Here is a 19,174-nt window from a genome sequence, read left to right as displayed (position 1 = left end):
AATGATTATCGGTACGAAGCCTGCGATTGTCTAAAAATACAAGATAATCGGTCGTTCAGTTCATATCTGGGTGTCTCCGTAAACAGTCTGTGTGTCAGTCTCCAAGTGAGAAAAGCAATTGATTCCAATCTACCACATACCGAGAGAGAGAGAGAGAGAGAGAGAGAGAGCGAGAGAGAGAGAGACACACACCGACACAGTCTCAGACACAAGAGAGAGAGAGAGGATGCCAATGTCACCGTGACATAACGGGATTCAATATGGCGTCGTGGGGAGTTGTTCTCCGTCTTCATTCTGCTTCATCAATAATCGTTACCGCCGGCATACAACCGCCTACAAACGAGCAAGTCCCGCCTTATCAACTCGCCACGTGAATCACAGACCAAGGTTACTCCCGCACTGCGTCGTAGTAGTGTGTACTTTTATACGAACAATCTCTCTGCTGGCCTCTATTTACTGCGCATTGAATGAACTAGTCTAAAATGTTAAAGGTGGGGAGGGAGAAAGACACCCAAGTGAAGGCTGCGTGTGTCGGCGTCTCGGCCATAGATGTGTATTGACATCTCTGGTCTCGGCTTACAAAACTTCACTGAGGTAGTCGGGTTATGTGGGGACGGGAGGTAAGGGTTCAGGGAAAAAGTGGGAGTGTTGGCCAAATAGCTGAACCGAAGGGGGTCATGGCAGTTATTGTGAAACAGCGGATGTTGCTCTTAGTGATTTACGGTTCTTTTGTTTGACTTTGAATGAGGGTGGGTTGGTTAAGTTGTTATCTCACAAAAAGTAGTCCCTCAGTGATCGGAGCCAAACCCACCCACCTACTACACTGAGTAGTCACCTCAGCAAAAAACGCGGGAACAGGGTTTAGTTGAGGTAAGGTGACCGTGATTATCAGAACAGAACGTGACTTAGCGAGAAACGATGACCGTCAGAAAGAGTATTGTTTGGTTGAGCCTGACCACTGTCCACGCCATACACTTGACCACAGTCTTACCTTAGTTTACTCGCAGTGTGTGTGTGTGTATGTTTCTGACTCTTTTTTTCTGTGATGATTTTTTCCCCCAAATAGAAGTTGAGCGCCCGGGTATCAGTGGTTGAAAAAAAAAACTTTGTCAGTCTGTCTGTCTCTCTGGGTGTCTGCTCATCTGGCTGCCAGAGAGTCTCTAACGAGTGCAAGTCAGTAAATGTATAAAGTCGGTTTAAATTAAAAACAAAACAAGAAAGGTTAAGTTATTGTAACGTTCGATTTTGGACAAAACAACACATCCACAAGAACCTCGTCCTTTATATATGTTATATTTATATTATCATTATATTATATATATAACGGCCTTTGATGTGAACATACAACAGATACGACAGGGGGAAAAAACATGTTGCTTTGACTTATCTTAGAATGTGCCGAAGATGGTCGTAGCAATGACAAGATAATGTGAAATAGTTGGAATTACATTGTAATGAATTGAATGTAATTATAATGAATGTATAATGAATATACAAATTAAATATAATATTTATTGTCTATATTTCTTAATTCCATATATTCACAGTTTATTTTCATTTTGTACATTTAGTTGGATAATCTCTCTCTCTCTCTCTCTCTCTCTCTCTCTCTCTCTCTCTCTCTCTCTCTCTCTCTCTCTCTCTCTCTCTTTTTACATTTTGTCAAGTTTTGACTAAATGTTTTAACATAGAGGGGGGAATCGAGACGAGGGTCGTGGTGTATGTGTGTGTGTCTGTCTGTCTGTGTGTGTGTGTAGAGCGATTCAGATTAAACTACTGGACCAATCTTTATGAAATTTTACATGAGAGTTCCTGGGTATGATATCCCCGGACGGTTTTTTCATTTTTTTGATAAATGTCTTTGATGACGTCATATCCGGCTTTTCGTGAAAGTTGAGGCGGCACTGTCACGCTCTCATTTTTCAACCAAATTGGTTGAAATGTTGGTCAAGTAATCTCCGACGAAGCCCGGACTTCGGTATTGCATTTCAGCTTGGTGGCTTAAAAATTAATTAATGACTTTGGTCATTAAAAATCTGAAAATTGTAATTAAAATTATTTTTTATTAAACGATCCAAAAACAATTTCATCTTATTCTTCGTCATTTTCTGATTCCAAAAACATATAGATATGTTATATTTGGATTAAAAACAAGCTCTGAAAATTAAAAATATAAAAATTATGATCAAAATTAAATTTCCGAAATCGATTCAAAAACTATTTCATCTTATTCCTTGTGGGTTCCTGATTCCAAAAACATATAGATATTATTATTATTATTATTGTGATCATTTTTATGCGCCTAATCTAGATATAGCCCTAGGCGCTTACATATTAATTTCTGCCGTTTGAAATGGAATTTTTTTACAGACAGACAGACAAACAGACATTTTTTACACACAATATATAACGCATTCACATCGGCCAGATATGATATGTTTGGATTAAAAACACGCTCAGAAAGTTAAAACGAAGAGAGGTACAGTAAATTTTAATTACAATTTTCAGATTTTTAATGACTAAAGTCATTAATTAATTTTTAAGCCACCAAGCTGAAATGCAATACCGAAGTCCGGGCTTCGTCGGAGATTACTTGACCAAAATTTCAACCAATTTGGTTGAAAAATGAGAGCGTGAGAGTTTCATTCTGTGAGTTCCACAGCTTGACTAAATGTAGTAATTTCGCCTTACGCGACTTTTTTTTTCTCTCTGCGCCGACACACGCAGCCATCACTTGGGTGAAGTTTTATTTTTTATGTCCGTCTGTCTTTATGTGTTGTATAAAGGACAGGTTGGAAGAATAGGCTTTGTCTAAAACCTTCATCCTTTTGTAATAATTAAAGGTCTGAGTCTGAGTCTCATGAGTCTCTCTCTCGGTCTCTCTCTCTCTCTCTCTCTCTCTCTCTCTCTCTCTCTCTCTCTGAGCACGAGTCACAGACAGTCAGTCATCAGTCCAAAGATATCCCTACCACTGTCATCCCTACCACTGTCAAAAACAATCTTAGGCACACCGCACACACACCACCATTACCCATGACTCAGCAAAACTCACTCGATCCCAGTTTAGTTATCTCACAAAAAATCAATAAAGAGCACGCAAAATGCGTGTGTGTCCTACTCCTAGTTTTGTTGGGAATCGCCTTCTCTCTCTCTCTCTCTCTCTCTCTCTCTCTCTCTCTCTCTCTCTCTCTCTCTCTCTCTCTCTCTCTCTCTCTCTCTCTCTCTCTCTCTCTCTCTCTCTCTCTCTCTCTCTCTCTCTCTCTCTCTAGGTGTGTGTGTGTGTGTGTGTGTGTGTGTGTATGTTGGTGTATACATGTGTGTGTGAGTGTGCATCACTGCATGTGTGTGTGCATGTGTGCCTGTGCGTGTATGTGTTAGAGCACTGGACTTGTGATCGGAAGGTCGCAGGTTCGAATTCGGGCCGGGACGGACACGGGTCAACTTTATGTGCAGACCCAGAGACGGAAGCCATGTCCCACCCCCGTGTCGTCACAATGGCACGTAAAAGACCTTGATCATTCTGCCATAAGTGCAGGTGGCTGAATACACCTAAACACGCAGACACCTGGGTAGCGCGACTCCGTTGCTGCTAGCTTTCCACTGGGAGGAAGCGACCCGAATTTCCCAGCGATGGGACAATAAAGTAATGAAAATGAAAACAATGAAAAAAAAAAAAAAAGTGTGTGTGCGTGTGTGTGTGTATCTATCTATATATACGACTTGTGTCTGTCTGTGTGTGTGTGTGTGTGTGTGTTCGCGATGCACGGCCAAAGTTCTCGATGGATCTGCTTCAAATTTGGTGGGCATATTCAGGTAAGACCCCGGACACAACCTGGTCGATGAGAATTTTCAACACGTGCTCTCAGCGCGCAGCGCTGAACCGATTTTGGTTCCACCTCAGCTACCCGGGCCCCCATACCGACACACCAAAGCCGCTACACCACATCACAACGCCAAAGTTCTCGGTGGATCTTTTTCAAATTTGGACACCGTATTCAGCTACACCCCGGACACAATATCATCGATGAGATATTTCAATACGTGCTCTCAGCGCGCAGCGCTGAACCGCTTTTGGTTTTTGTGTTCATTTCACCATTACAAGTAACTCTTCCTTATCTTCTCCAGTGTTTTCCGTTTATCTCCCTTCCTTCGTGTGGCTTCAATCCATATTCCCGTTTCTAAGTTACTATTTTTAGAATGTCACTGCGCTGTCCAGAACGCTTCCCTTGCACCCGTACGTTGTTCTTACTGTCAAAGTGAAAAGGTCGAATCAATTTATAGCCACGCGAAAAATACACTGTCACCTATCTCTATATATTTATAGATATAGATATACATATATATATATACGGCTTCTCTGTGTGTGTGTGTGTTTGTGTGTGTGTGTGGGCAAAAACCTGTGGATTGTAGAGTTCTGTTTGTGATGGGGTCTAGCGGTTTTTGTCTGTCTGTATGTTCTGGCATTTGAGAAGCCACAACAGATAATATAGGGCTAAGAAATAAGCTCTAAAATTCTCAAACCCGTTTGACAGGACTTCGCCTTCAAAGGTGATTGTGGTGAACCGCCACGCTGTCTGTCTCTGTCTCGCGATTCACCTCTAGTATATATATATACTAGATGATTACCCGCTTCGCCGGGTACCGGCTTCGCCGGGAAGAAGTAGAGCCGAATACCAGGCTGTGCCTGGGACCCGGCTTTCGCACGAAGGAAAGGAGATAAACGCGCAAAACACTGGAGACATTCTAAAAATAGTAACGTGCAGTGACCTTCTAAAAATAGTAACGAAGTAACGGGAATATGGATTGACGCCACACGGAGGAAGGGAGATAATCGCGGCTGAAAACACTGGAGAAGATTTAGGAAGAGTTACTGGTAGTGGATCCAGACAAAAAAAAACAAAATCGGTTCAGCGCGCACAGCGCTGCGCGCTGAGAGCACGTGTTGAAATATTTCATCGACCAGGTTGTGTCCAGGGTGTCCCTGAATATGATCACCAAATTTGAAACAGATCCATCGAGAACCTTGGCCGCGCATCGCGCACAGACACACAGACAGACAGACAGACAGACAGACAGACAGACAGACACTAGTCGTATATATATAGATGTGTGTGTGTGTGTATGTGTGTGTGTGTGTGTGTGTGTGTGTGTGTGTGTGTGCATCACTGCATGTGTGTGTGCATGTGCGTGTATGTGTTGGTGTGTGTGCCTTTTGTGGTTCTTGGACTGGACTCACTAGCTGGTTCAACCAGAGTTTAACTGGCAATACACTGTGCGGAGAAAAGAGTTGTCGTGATTCAGCCTTGCATGAATGAGTGTGGGTGATGCAGTGAGTTGGCTCATTGGTCTGCACGGATGACCAACAGCTGACAACAATGTGCATTAGTATAGGGGTGGGGTAGGGAATACGGGTGTTGGGGGTAGGGGGTGGTGGAGGAGGAGGATGGGATAGGGGCAAAGCAAAGACAACAATGCCCAACTTGTTGTCCCCCTCAAATCACAAATTCAATCCACTTCTTTCTGAACAAATTTTGCGAGTAATTAATTCTCAGATTTCGGATTTCACAGTTAATTAGATTTTCTGTACAAACGTTTCACAGCTGAAATGACAAAATCATAAAACAGGCGTGTGTGATTCGTTCATACATGGGTCGTGTATTTAAACTAACAATAACGCGGTGTAATTTTATGTAAGAGTTTGTTTTCGATAGCTATAAAGCAGCGAATACTGAATATTCAGTCAGACAATGACTGAATAACTTAAAGCCCAAAAAATAAAATGTTCTTTCTCGATCTCTTACAAGGCCAAATTAAATAGGGTCGGTAGGTCACAGTTCTTTTTCTTTTCTGTTCTTTCTTCTTCTTCTTCTTTTTTTTTTTTTTTTTTGGGGGGGGGGGTTGTTTGCAGTTTGTTAGTTTTTATATACACATACGCATTGGCCTGAAATCGTGTGTGCTGTGTCCTTGCACAGTCAGTCTGGGAATTGATATTTTACATTGTTAAATAAGTTTTTTGAGGAGTCAAACAAGTTTTAGGATCGTGAGAAAAACAAAAGGGCCGGTTGGGGAATCGAAGACATTGATTTTTTTCTGGCGTAATCAGGTTTTATTTTCTGTTCCTTGCGTATTAAAGACTAGTAGACATATATTTATGTCCACAAATGTTTGACTTAGTTTAAAAGTAAAGAAACCCAACGACATGTTCCTGCGGAAGGAAGCAAAAATGGTAACAGAAAATGTTTACACAAGGAAACAAAATAAGCCTCAAGTGTACCATAATTTCAACAAAAACAATACAACTTTATAATCAGATCAATTATTCGACCTCCTAATAAACAGCCTGCCTGCTTTAGTTAACCCATATTCCAACAATAATACTTTGATCTGATCTGAGTTAAAGGCCTTTTGTGCATAGGAAAGCAAAGGCATTATTTTAAATAAATTTTGGAGTCAACATAATATATATATATATATGGAACTGGGAAAAATCCTTGGGTTTGCTATGCTTTCAAAGATAACACAGTTTGTCCCTGTATAATCACAAATATTAAACTGAAACGAGACAAGGGCTTTTGTTTTACTTTTATAACATAGGCTATCATACAAGTGGTTGACAGTTTAAATAAAACATAGTTTAAATCCCGATACATTCGTCACTGTACAGTCAGAACTATAAAACTGATATGAGGCTCAAGGGTGTTCTACTTTAACGATAATAACACGATGATAACATGTGTTGCCACCGATTCATTCAGCGCTGTACAATCACAAAACATGAAACTGAAATGTTCGGGTACCATCATTTTAACAAATAATAACCTACTTTGCCCCCTGTGTAATCACAAATATGAAACTTAAATTATACAGAATTCAGAATGCAGAATAGAGAACAAATGAGGCTCATTGGTGCCATACTTCAACTTCCAACGATAATAAGTCTGCCCCGGATGTATTCAGTATTTGAATAATACTGCATAACCACAAAGAAAATCTCAGGTTGGCGAAGAGCGCATAGCGACACAAGCTGTCGCCGACCTCACACAAGTCAAAGACCTTGTTTGAATGTTTTCACACGCAAACACATCAGACTCCTTGCCCGATTTTGACAGTATTGATTTTTGGAGGCGACACGTGCGGCATTATTCTCCGGCCTAAGCAGGTCATTGTAACAGAACAAAGCCTGTCTGCATTTCTTGAGTTTCAATTATGAATTGTGCCGGTGTAACACGAAATTTTTACTCCACGAAAAATTTACTCCGGAGTAAATATTTCGTACGAAATTCTTACTCCGAGTACACTTTTCGTACGAGAAAAGAACTCCCCAAGGCACGAAAAAATTACTCCCTCTACGAAATTTTTACTCCCCATTTTTTTCACTTTCAGTAAAAATCGTACGCAAAAATGGGATGCGGGCGAAGGGATAATGCCAATAAGTGATCTCGCGCACACGAATGTCGCGCTACCCTCCTTCCACCCCTTCCACCACCAAGACTAACAGGGGACAAGGGAGTAAACATTTCGTACACCTGGCATGGGAAGTTAAATTGCTTGTGTTTGGTTGAAGTAATTTATTCGTTATTTATTCGTCAGGGGAGTAACATTTTTGTACGAAATGTTTACTCGGAACTCACCTGTCTTGGGGAGTAATTTTCTCGTGTGAATGGGGGAGTGCTTTTTTCGTAAAGGGAGTAACTTTTTCGTACGAAATGTTTACTCCGGAGTAAAAATCTCGTGGGAGTAATTTTCTCGTGTTACACCGGCTGAAGCCAAGATGTGTCCTCAGTGACCCTGCCGTCTCGCAGACTAAACTGATGGTGTGACGGCGAACGCAAGAAGAAGAAGAAGAAGAAGTGACCCTGCAGCAGTTTTACTTTTACGGAAGGATGGATTGGTGTGGACGGAGACTCGTTATTTCGGAGATTACCTTGATTTTCAGCACTTGAGAGGAACGTATACGCAGAGACAGATATACAGATAGACAGGCCGACAGACGGACAGACACAGACTTTCTGGCTGTGCTTCTGTGTGTGTGTCTGTCTCTGCTCCTTTGTGTTAGCCTATGTGAATTTTTCTGTACGCCTGCCTGTCTGTTCTAAAATCTGTGTCTGTCTGCCTTCCTGTCTTTCTGTATCTAGACGTCCGACTTGTCAGTGTGTGTGTGTTTCTGTCTTTCTGTATCTAGACGTCCGACTTGTCAGTGTGTGTGTGTTTCTGTCTTTCTGTATCTAGACGTCCGACTTGTCAGTGTGTGTGTGTTTCTGTCTTTCTGTATCTAGACGTCCGACTTGTCAGTGTGTGTGTGTTTCTGTCTTTCTGTATCTAGACGTCCGACTTGTCAGTGTGTGTGTGTTTCTGTCTTTCTGTATCTAGACGTCCGACTTGTCAGTGTGTGTGTGTTTCTGTCTTTCTGTATCTAGACGTCCGACTTGTCAGTGTGTGTGTGTTTCTGTCTTTCTGTATCTAGACGTCCGACTTGTCAGTGTGTGTGTGTGTTTCTGTCTTTCTGTATCTAGACGTCCGACTTGTCAGTGTGTGTGTGTTTCTGTCTTTCTGTATCTAGAAGTCCGACTTGTCAGTGTGTGTGGGTTTCTGTCTTTCTGTATCTAGACGTCCGACTTGTCAGTGTGTGTGTGTTTCTCCATGATCTGCCTCTGTGCAAATTGAGTCTTCTGATTGTCTCATTCTGTTTGTCTCTGTAACTGAAAGTGAATTGTCTTCAGGCCAACATTATGATTAATCCAACTTCTACACTCACGTCCAAAGACAACTTGTGACCCACAACCCAGCCCAAGACAGCACTGACATCGCGATATGTCCTTGGTGACCCAGCAGTGCAGTTCGTTGTGCAGCCGGCGTGTGTGCCAAGCCTTCGTCTGACCCAGAACTTGGTGGAAAAAAATTCCCCCCTCCCCTTTTATTTTTTGGTCGTGCGCTGGGGATTTCCAGTCGGCGTCTCTCTAGGCCATACACGCCGCGATAATTATGAAGCCTTTGTCGCCGGTAATAGGGCAACAGCCGATACGCTTCTTTGCCTGTGGAACGACTGAGAGAGAGAGAGAGAGAGAGAGAGAGAGAGAGAGAGAGAGAGAGAGAGAGAGAGAGAGAGAGAGAGAGAGAGAGGGAGAGAGAGAGACACACACACACGCGCGCGCGCACACACACACTAACACACACATCAACACACTCACACACACAAACACACGCACGCACTCATGCACGCACTCACTCTTGCGCGCACGCGAACACACACACACACACACACACACACACACACACACACACACACACACACACACACACACACACACACACACTGCCTCACACGCTTCGGTGGTGATTATTAGTATAATTACTATAATCTTAGTTAATACAGAACGGATGGCAGGTGCGATTTTCTAAAAATGTAATTTGCTGCATGTGCAGGGGAGCGTCAGTGGGCCATTGTCCATGTTATGTTGTTCGGCGGCGAAACACGTATTTATCAACCCAGTCAAGGCTGCACAACGAACTGCACTGCTGGGTCACCAAGGACATATCGCGATGTGCTGTCTTGGGACGGACACGGGTCAACTGTATGTGCAGACCCAGAGACGGAAGCCATGTCCCACCCCCGTGTCATCACAATGGCACGTAAAAGACCTTGGTCATTCTGCCATAAGTGCAGGTGGCTGAATACACCTAAACACGTAGACACCTGGGTAGCGCGACTCCGTTGCTGCTAGCTTTCCACTGGGAGGAAGCGACCCGAATTTCCCAGCGATGGGACAATAAAGTAATGAAAATGAAAAAAAATGAAAAAAAAAAAAAAAAACAATAACAAACAAGCAAACGAGACTAAGAGAACTTTGCCTGCTGAACTTGAAAGCGCATATATATATAAAAACAAGTCGCGTAAGGCGAAAATACAACATTTAGTCAAGCTTAGTCGAACTCACAGAATGAAACTGAACGCATTGCATTTTTTCCGCAAGACCGTACACTCGTAGCATCGTCTGTCCACCGCTCGTGGCAAAGGCAGTGAAATTAACAATCCAGAAAAGCGCGGTAGCGGTTGCGCTGAGGAGGACAGCCCGCTTTTCTATATCTCTATTCTTTTTAACTCTCTGAACGTGTTTTTAATCCAAACATATCATATCTATATGTTTTTGGAATCAGGAACGGACAAGGAATAAGATGAAATTGTTTTTAAATCGATTTCGGAAATTTAGTTTTAATCATAATTTTTATATTTTTAATTTTCAGAGCTTGTTTTTAATCCAAATATAACATAATTATATGTTTTTAGAATCAGAAAATGATGAAGAATACGATAAACGTAATTTTGGATCGTTTTATATAAAAAAATTCAGATTTTTAATGACCAAAGTCATTAATTAATTTGTAAGTCTCCAAGCTGAAATGCAATACCAAAGTCCGGCCTTCGTCGAAGATTGCTTTGCCAAAATTTCTATCAATTTTATTGAAAAATGAGGGTGTGACAGTGCCGCCTCAACTTTTACAAAATGCCCGATATGACGTCATCAAAGACATTTATCGAAAAAAAGAAAAAAACCGTCTGGGGATATCATACCCAGGAACTCTCATGAGAAATGTTATACAGATCGGTCCAGTAGTTTACTCTGAATCGCTCTACACACACACACACACACACACACACACACATACACCACGACCCTCGTCTCGATTCCCCCCTCTATGTTAACACATTTAGTCAAAACTTGACTAAATGTAAAAACATCAATATTCAAAACACTCACGCACGCACGCACGCACGCACGCACGCACGCACATCCACACACAAACAATCACACACGCATTATACACACACGCATTATATACACACACACACACACACACACACACACAGTGACACAGAGTACACACATTGACACACACACACACACACGGCCCTGAGATCAAAAGAACATTGATGGGCGGGGATGGAGCTCATGCTCAGTCGGTAGCGCGCTGGATTTGTATCCAGTTGGCCGCTGTCAGCGTGAGTTCGTCCTCACGTTCGGCGAGAGATTTATTTCTCAGAGTCAACTTTGTGTGCAGACTCTCCTCGGTGTCCGAACACCCCCGTGTGTACACGCAAGCACAAGACCAAGTGCGCACGAAAAAGATCCTGTAATCCATGTCAGAGTTCGGTGGGTTATAGAAACACGAAAATACCCAGCATGCTTCCTCCGAAAGCGGCGTATGGCTGCCTAAATGGCGGGGTAAAAACGGTCATACACGTAAAATTCCACTCGTGCAAAACACGAGTGTACGTGGGAGTTTCAGCCCACGAACGCAGAAGAAACAGAAGAAGAAAAGAACATTGATAAAAATACCGCAGTTCATTTTGCACACCCGTGGCCGAAGCAAGCCCAAACACTCACTGATTACGGTATAAAAAGATACTGCAGATAATATTCATTCAGTCAACTCGAGGCGACAGCTCGGCAGAATTAGACAAATCAGCTATCATGCACAAACATGCGCGACATACCGGCTGACCTAGCCCACAAATTCAAAATGAATTTCCAAGGATTCGAAGCCACACAAACACGGTTTTTGAGGAGTGCCTGTTTTGCGGAAAAGACGACTCTGGCTTGAACTTTGTACTTTAGGTTTGAAATGTGAAACGCGTGGCCTAGGCTTTGAATTTGACACAGTTTTCTTTGTTACTGCATAGATCTCGACAAAGAGGAGGGTGCGTGAGACGGAGTGAAGGTGGGGTAGGCAAGAGAGTCTTATCTTTGAGAGCTTTAATTATCGCTCCTGATTTTATTACATTTCGGATAGCAATGTGCCAGCGCCTCCCCCTCCCCACAGTCGCGTCTACATAAACACAAACATAGCAAAAGAAAGAGCAAGGATAAAGAAGACAGACAGACAGAAGTGCACTCTTTGACTATTAATGATGCGTTCACGTACATGCAGCCGTACAGACACACACACACACGTACACACCCACGCTCGCACCCCCACCCATACACACACACACACACAAAGATACACGGTCAACAAACACCGCACCTCCAACACAATGTCCTTTGAAGTCATTCACACACGCACTCACACAAACATTTTCACGGCAAGAAGCGGATGTGCATTTCAGCAAAACATTTGTCTTTCAAGTCTTCTTACGCAAACGGAGAAATCTTACGCAGCAGAAATGTATCCTGCTGACATTTAAAAAACAATGTCACTGCATAGTGTTTTTGTAAATAGTTAATTTTGTTTTGCTTTGTTTACTGCATCCTGCAAGCGACACGTTGCCTATTCCCTTCAGTATTGGGATTTGCAAAACACCTGGAGGCTTGAACTTTTCCTCCGTGGTAGGCCCAAGATTGAAAACACTAAGTCTACACTCTTTAATAATGTTGAACTTTTCAACTCCTCTCCCTCCCCACCTTATCTTCCCCAAACGCACGCGTGCAGCAATATGAACGAGAAAGCGGACACGGAGACAGCGGGTGAAAATTGCATTTAGAAAAAAAAATTGAATAAGATTCATAGAAACAGTTGGGGACACCCCGAAGCGTCCCGGTACCAAAGCGTCCCGGTACCGAAGCGTCCCGGTACCAAAGCGTCCCGGTACCGAAGCGTCCCGGTACCAAAGCGTCCTGGTCCCGAAGCGTCCCACTATAACGCGTCACAGGACTTAGTGACTTTTTTTTTTTTTATATAAACCTTGACCAAGGGCGGATCAATTCGCTTTGGAGGGGGGGGGGGGGTTACAAAATGACTGCGAAGATACAAGTTAACGGCGCCGAAGGCGCTTAAGCCTCGAGGGGGGTCCGGGGGCATGCCCCCCCGACATTTTTTTTTTAACCAAAGAAGCAAAATAGAGCTATCTGGTGCATCCTGAGCCAATAAATTACCTCTTTTTGGGGTGGGTGGGGTTACGTAACCCGTGTAACCCCCCCCCCCCCCCAGATCCGCCCTTGTTGACCTTGATTTGACCTTGACTTGACTAACCATATATTTTTTTAAAATTTAATTTTGACCTTGATTTGACCTTGACTTCACTGATTTTCTTAATTTTGCACATACCTTGATTTGCTTTCGGTAAAAAAAAAATCACTTTTTGTCCAACTTTTCCCCAACTTTACTTTAGATCTGTACTCACAACACACCAATTTGGAAATACTGTACCCGTGTGAACAAGTTCGGGGGAAAAGTCCGTAGGCTTCCGTTCACAAGAGGGATATGTCTGTTATCACACACGCTTTCTGGCTTCACTAAGCGTGAGCGTCGGAAAAAGTCTTTTCAGTTCTGCCTCCGACTTTTAAATTGTATCATTTGGGTTAATTTGGGTTTGTTTGGATTCATTTGGGTAATAAAAAACGCTCGCGCTGGACCCGAGTACTCGTCAGACTGGCTCGCTCCCCCAGTATGAAAGTTTTTGTCTTGTGCACGTTTAAGACCAAGTGATTGCTCTGTGTGAATTACAGGCATTCCCTTTGCTTTATAAATTATTACATTGGCATGCGAGCCGAGGATGTGCGTGGTGACTGGTACCGGGACGCTTCGGCACGGGGACGCTTCGGTACCGGGACGCTTCGTTCCCTACTGCGCGGGAGCGTCCCGAAGCGTCCCGGTACCAAAGCGTCCCGGTACCCCTGTGACGCGTTATAGTGGGACGCTTCGGTACCGGGACGCTTCGGTACCGGGACGCTTCAGTACCGGGACGCTTCGGTACCGGGACGCTTCGGTACCGGGACGCTTCGTGATGTACCCAAACAGCTCACAGCCACATTCATTTTCTGCATTCGACTTTCCCACACACAAAATCTGAGAAGGAAACCTGTTTATTTATATTTTCATGCAGGTAACTCATGCTCATTTGCCTACCTCCCTCTCAGTTTTATGTTTGCTTCTTCGTCCTCTGTGTGCGTGCGTGCATGCTCCGTCACTGAGTGCTCCGTGTGTGTGTGTGCTGTGTGTGTGTGTGGTGTGTGTACGTGTCTCTATATGCGTGTGTGTGTGCGCGTGCGTGTGTGTGTGTGTGTGTGTGTGTTTGTGTACGTGCGTGTGTTCCATTCGGATGCATGTCCTTTTTTTCTGTCTATAAATCGTGTTTCTGTCTGTACCTGTACCTGTCACCCAGTCAACCCTCCCACCTCTTCTCACGTTACCAGTAGAATTCAGTTCTCAACCATTCAACCAACCCCCCTCCCTGCATACATTAACATTCATTTGCGTCATTGACACAAGAATCATAAAGCGATAATGTTATACAAGTGTCAACGCGATTCAGTCACGGAGAAGAGAAAAAAAGAAAAAAAAGAAATCACCAAAGCTTGACAACAAAATCGGCCACAACAACACAAGATTAAACACGAACACTGACCTCTTGACCTATATCTTAGTTGACAGTCATTCTTAGTTCTTTTCTGGGAAATCCCCTTTTCTAAGGCTAACTCGAGCTGTATCTTCCGGATTGTAAGCTCGGTCACGGACCTTGGAATACAATGCAAGTTTGTGCACCGCTTGAATGTGCCTAGTTTGACACTGTGAGCGTTATAATAAAAGAAGCTAGCGGTTTTGTAAATATTTCGGTTTGGGTTCATGTTTTTTCTTTCTTTTTTTCTCCTGTGTTACATGTATTCAGTGGCATTCCGCAGACATTTCACACCAACAAACACTTGGAGGACATACACAAACGGACCGATGCATACATCCGGACATCTGAAATGGACACTGATACAATAGGCACAAAAGACTACCCTCCCTCAACCCTCCCTTCTTAATTCTTCTTCAAAATGGTAACTTCAGTTTCTGTACATCATTTGAATTCTTCTGGACTATTTATATTGAACTTTGAAGGATTCCCATAAACGACTGAGGGTAGGGGGGTGAGTTAAAGAAAATGCACTGTATGTATCAAAATGGAAGCAATCGAGTGCTGCAGAAAGAAAAGAGAATGTGAAACGATACTAAATGTGAGAATAAACAAACACATGAAAAGCTACTCTCTCAGCTACTCTCTCAAAGATAAAATGTAATACTCACACAAAAAAAGAAACAAGTCGCGTAAGGCGAAAATACAATATTTAGTCAAGTAGCTGTCGAACTCACAGAATGAAACTGAACGCAACGCAACGCAGCAAGACCGTATACTCGTAGCATCGTCACTCCACCGCCCGTGGCAAAGGCAGTGCCCGTGGAATTGACAAGAAGAGCGGGGTATTCGTTGCGCTGAGAAGGACAGCACGCTTTTCTGTACCTCTCTTCGTTTTAACTTTCTGAGCGTGTTTTTAATCCAAACATATCATATCTATATGTTTTTGGAATCAGGAACCGACAAGGAATAAGATGAAAGTGTTTTTAAATTGATTTCGAGAAAAAAATTTTGATAATAATTTTTATATATTTAATTTTCAGAGCTTGTTTTTAATCCGAATATAACATATTTATATGTTTTTGGAATCAGCAAATGATGGAGAATAAGATAAACGTAAATTTGGATCGTTTTATAAATTTTTATTTTTTTTTAACAATTTTCAGATTTTTAATGACCAAAGTCATTAATTAATTTTTAAGCCACCAAGCTGAAATGCAATACCGAAGTCCGGGCTTCGTCGAAGATTACTTGACCAAAATTTCAACCAATTTGGTTGAAAAATGAGGGCGTGACAGTGCCGCCTCAACTTTCACGAAAAGCCGGATATGACGTCATCAAAGACATTTATCAAAAAAATGAAAACAAGTCGCGTAAGGCGAAAATACAATATTTAGTCAAGTAGCTGTCGAACTCACAGAATGAAACTGAACGCAATGCAACGCAGCAAGACCGTATACTCGTGGTCCATCGCTCACGGCATAGGCAGTGAAATTGACAAGAAGAGCGGGGTAGTGGTTACGCTATGCTGCATAGCACGCTTTTCTGTACCTCTCTTCGTTTTAACTTTCTGAGCGTGTTTTTAATCCAAACATATCATATCTATATATTTTTGGAATCAGGAACCGACAAGGAATAAGATGAAAGTGTTTTTAAATTGATTTCGAAAAAAAAATTTTGATCATAATTTTTATATATTTAATTTTCAGAGCTTGTTTTTAATCCGAATATAACATATGTATATGTTTTTGGAATCAGCAAATGATGGAGAATAAGATAAACGTAAATTTGGATCGTTTTATAAATTTTTATTTTTTTTTACAATTTTCAGATTTTTAATGACCAAAGTCATTAATTAATTTTTAAGCCACCAAGCTGAAATGCAATACCGAACCCCGGGCTTCGTCGAAGAGTACTTGACCAAAATTTCAACCAAGTTGGTTGAAAAATGAGGGCGTGACAGTGCCGCCTCAACTTTCACGAAAAGCCGGATATGACGTCATCAAAGACATTTATCAAAAAAATGAAAAAAACGTTCGGGGATTTCATACCCAGGAACTCTCATGTCAAATTTCATAAAGATCGGTCCAGTAGTTTAGTCTGAATCGCTCTACACACACACACACACACACACACACACACACACACACACACACACACACACACACACACACACACAGACACACGCACATACACCACGACCCTCGTTTCGATTCCCCCTCGATGTTAAAATATTTAGTCAAAACTTGACTAAATATAAAAACGTTCGGGGATTTCATACCCAGGAACTCTCATGTCAAATTTCATAAAGATCGGTCTAGTAGTTTAGTCTGAATCGCTCTACATACACACACACACACACACAGACACACGCACATACACCACGACCCTCGTTTCGATTCCCCCTCGATGTTAAAATATTTAGTCAAAACTTGACTAAATATAAAAAGTTGGACGTGTACGGACCAAGGGAAGCAACTCTTCGTGGTAGTTTTTCGATCCAAGATTGCAACAAAAAGCAAATTACCTCCCTTCCTAAATGTAACGTTCTCGCAAATTGTGCTGTGTACATTGATTGTTGTACACACGAAAGGACTGTACATTTAAGCAACCAGCCTTTACATGCATGTAATATCTGACATAACTTTGTATAAACTTGTATGTTGACAATGATGATGAGCGAAAATCGTTTGCATACTCTGTAAGCCACCCCAACCCCCCTAGAAAAAAAGTAATTGTTTCCAGTGTTTTATTTTTTAGCAGATAAGTCGCTTTGTTTCTTCTACAAACGCTTTCAATTAATCAGAACTCGCACCAGCTGTGTCCAACACTTGGCAGAGAAGGGTAGCTTCCCTTCTGAAGTCTGAAAATCGAGTTTCATTCCCCCTCTTTTTTTTTTTAAAGGGTCAAAAACAAAACAAAGTAATAAGGGTTTGGAGAATAAAATAGGGTTGGTTGGGTACTGGAAACTATGACATTTTGCAGAAAATTTATTGACCAATACATGCATTTTTGCATATTTCATGCATTTGAAAACTCCCCGGTTTTTTTTCATCACATTATGTATATGGCGTACACAAAACTAATATGTTGTTTTTTCAATGCTAATCTTACATGGAAGTATGCAAACACTTTCAGAATATCAGATACACCGCTGCCTTTCTGTGATCATTACATCATTGACAGTGAAAACAACTCTTTCCGACATCGGGCATTGGAATTCCAAAATTAAAAAAACTCTGAAAATAGGCCAAGGTCAAGGGGCAGAGCCACCTTGGAAGGAAAACAAATGTTAGCATTTTAGACCAATATTTTGATAGTTCTTGTGCAAGCAAATAATGGATAGAGAGACGATAGTATACATATAATTTAGTTTACCTTTTTTTTGCCGCGGACAATTCTTTATTTTCGCTGAAACGTAATTTCCTTTTTGCAGAAATCCGCGATTTCGCGGACAATTCCCTTGCCTGCGACATGTATACAAAATGTTGAGTTTTGAGTACTCAAAATACTGCTCCGTGACACTTTTTGTCTACGACGTTGCGTGTACCCTTTTTTTTTTAATGCTAGCACGATTGCTGTTTGATGTCTTACCTTATTATCCTATCCTTGGAAGGCAGCAGGTGAGATGTAGTCCAAATATCACCCACGTGTCTGTGATTTCATCCTGAAGCAAGGTAATCCAAAGCACACAGAAACTTGCAAGGTAATCCAAAATCCACAGAAAGTAAAGAACTTATCCAAACTCCACAGAATTTCACTTGTTGAGAAATGCAGGAACTTCTCAGTTTCAGACGTAATCCAAATTACACAAGAACTGAGTAGTACACGAAAATTCGCATAACCTTGTGAAGAAATCCAGAATCCAGAGGAATTTTGCAAGAAAATCCATGTTGCAAAAAGTACAATCCTGCGTCTACAGCCGAGAGAACACAGCGCATATATATGGTGATGTCAGCCATTTCCGTGTACCAAAGGAGATGCAGTGTGTTTGTGCGAGCACGTGCAGTTTGGACGATTGTGTTCACTGGAGAAGAGTACAAGTGTTGTTTGTTTTTCTCTACTTTTTTCCCTTTGTTTTTCCATTGCCTGTGCCTATCTGTATTTTTGTTCTACTTTTTGTTTTTCTTTTTACATTTAGTCAAGTTTTGACTAAATGTTTTAACATAGAGGGGGAATCGAGACGAGGGTCGTGGTGTATGTGTGTGTGTGTATGTGTGTGTGTGTGTGTGTGTCTGTGCGTGTGTGTGTGTAGAGCGATTCAGACTAAACTACTGGACCAATCTTTATGAAATTTTACATGAGAGTTCCTGGGTATGAAATCCCCAGACGTTTTTTTCATTTTGTCGATAAATGTCTTTTATGACGTCATATCCGGCTTTTTGTAAAAGTTGAGGCGGCACTGTCACACCTTCATTTTTCAATCAAATTGATTGAAATTTTAGCCAAGCAATCTTTGACGAAGGCCGGACTTCGGTATTGCATTTCAGCATGGAGGCTTAAAAATTAATTAATGACTTTGGTCATTAAAAATCTAAAAATTGTAATTAAAATTATTTTTTTATAAAACGATCCAAAATTACTTTTATTTTATTCTTCATCATGTTCTGATTCCAAAAACATATAAATATGTTATATTCGGATTAAAAACAAGCTCTGAAAATTAAAAATATAAAAATTATGATTAAAATTAAATTTTCGAAATCGTTTTAAAAACAATTTCATCTTTTTCCTTGTCGGTTCCTGATTCCAAAAACATATAGATATGATATGTTTGGATTAAAAACACGCTCTGAAAGTTAAAACGAAGAGAGGTACAGTAAAGCGTGCTTTGCAGCA

The sequence above is a fragment of the Littorina saxatilis genome, linkage group LG5 (genome assembly GCF_037325665.1).
Source record: "Littorina saxatilis isolate snail1 linkage group LG5, US_GU_Lsax_2.0, whole genome shotgun sequence".
Lineage (NCBI taxonomy): Eukaryota > Metazoa > Mollusca > Gastropoda > Littorinimorpha > Littorinidae > Littorina > Littorina saxatilis.
Note: the sequence above shows the minus strand (reverse complement) of the source record.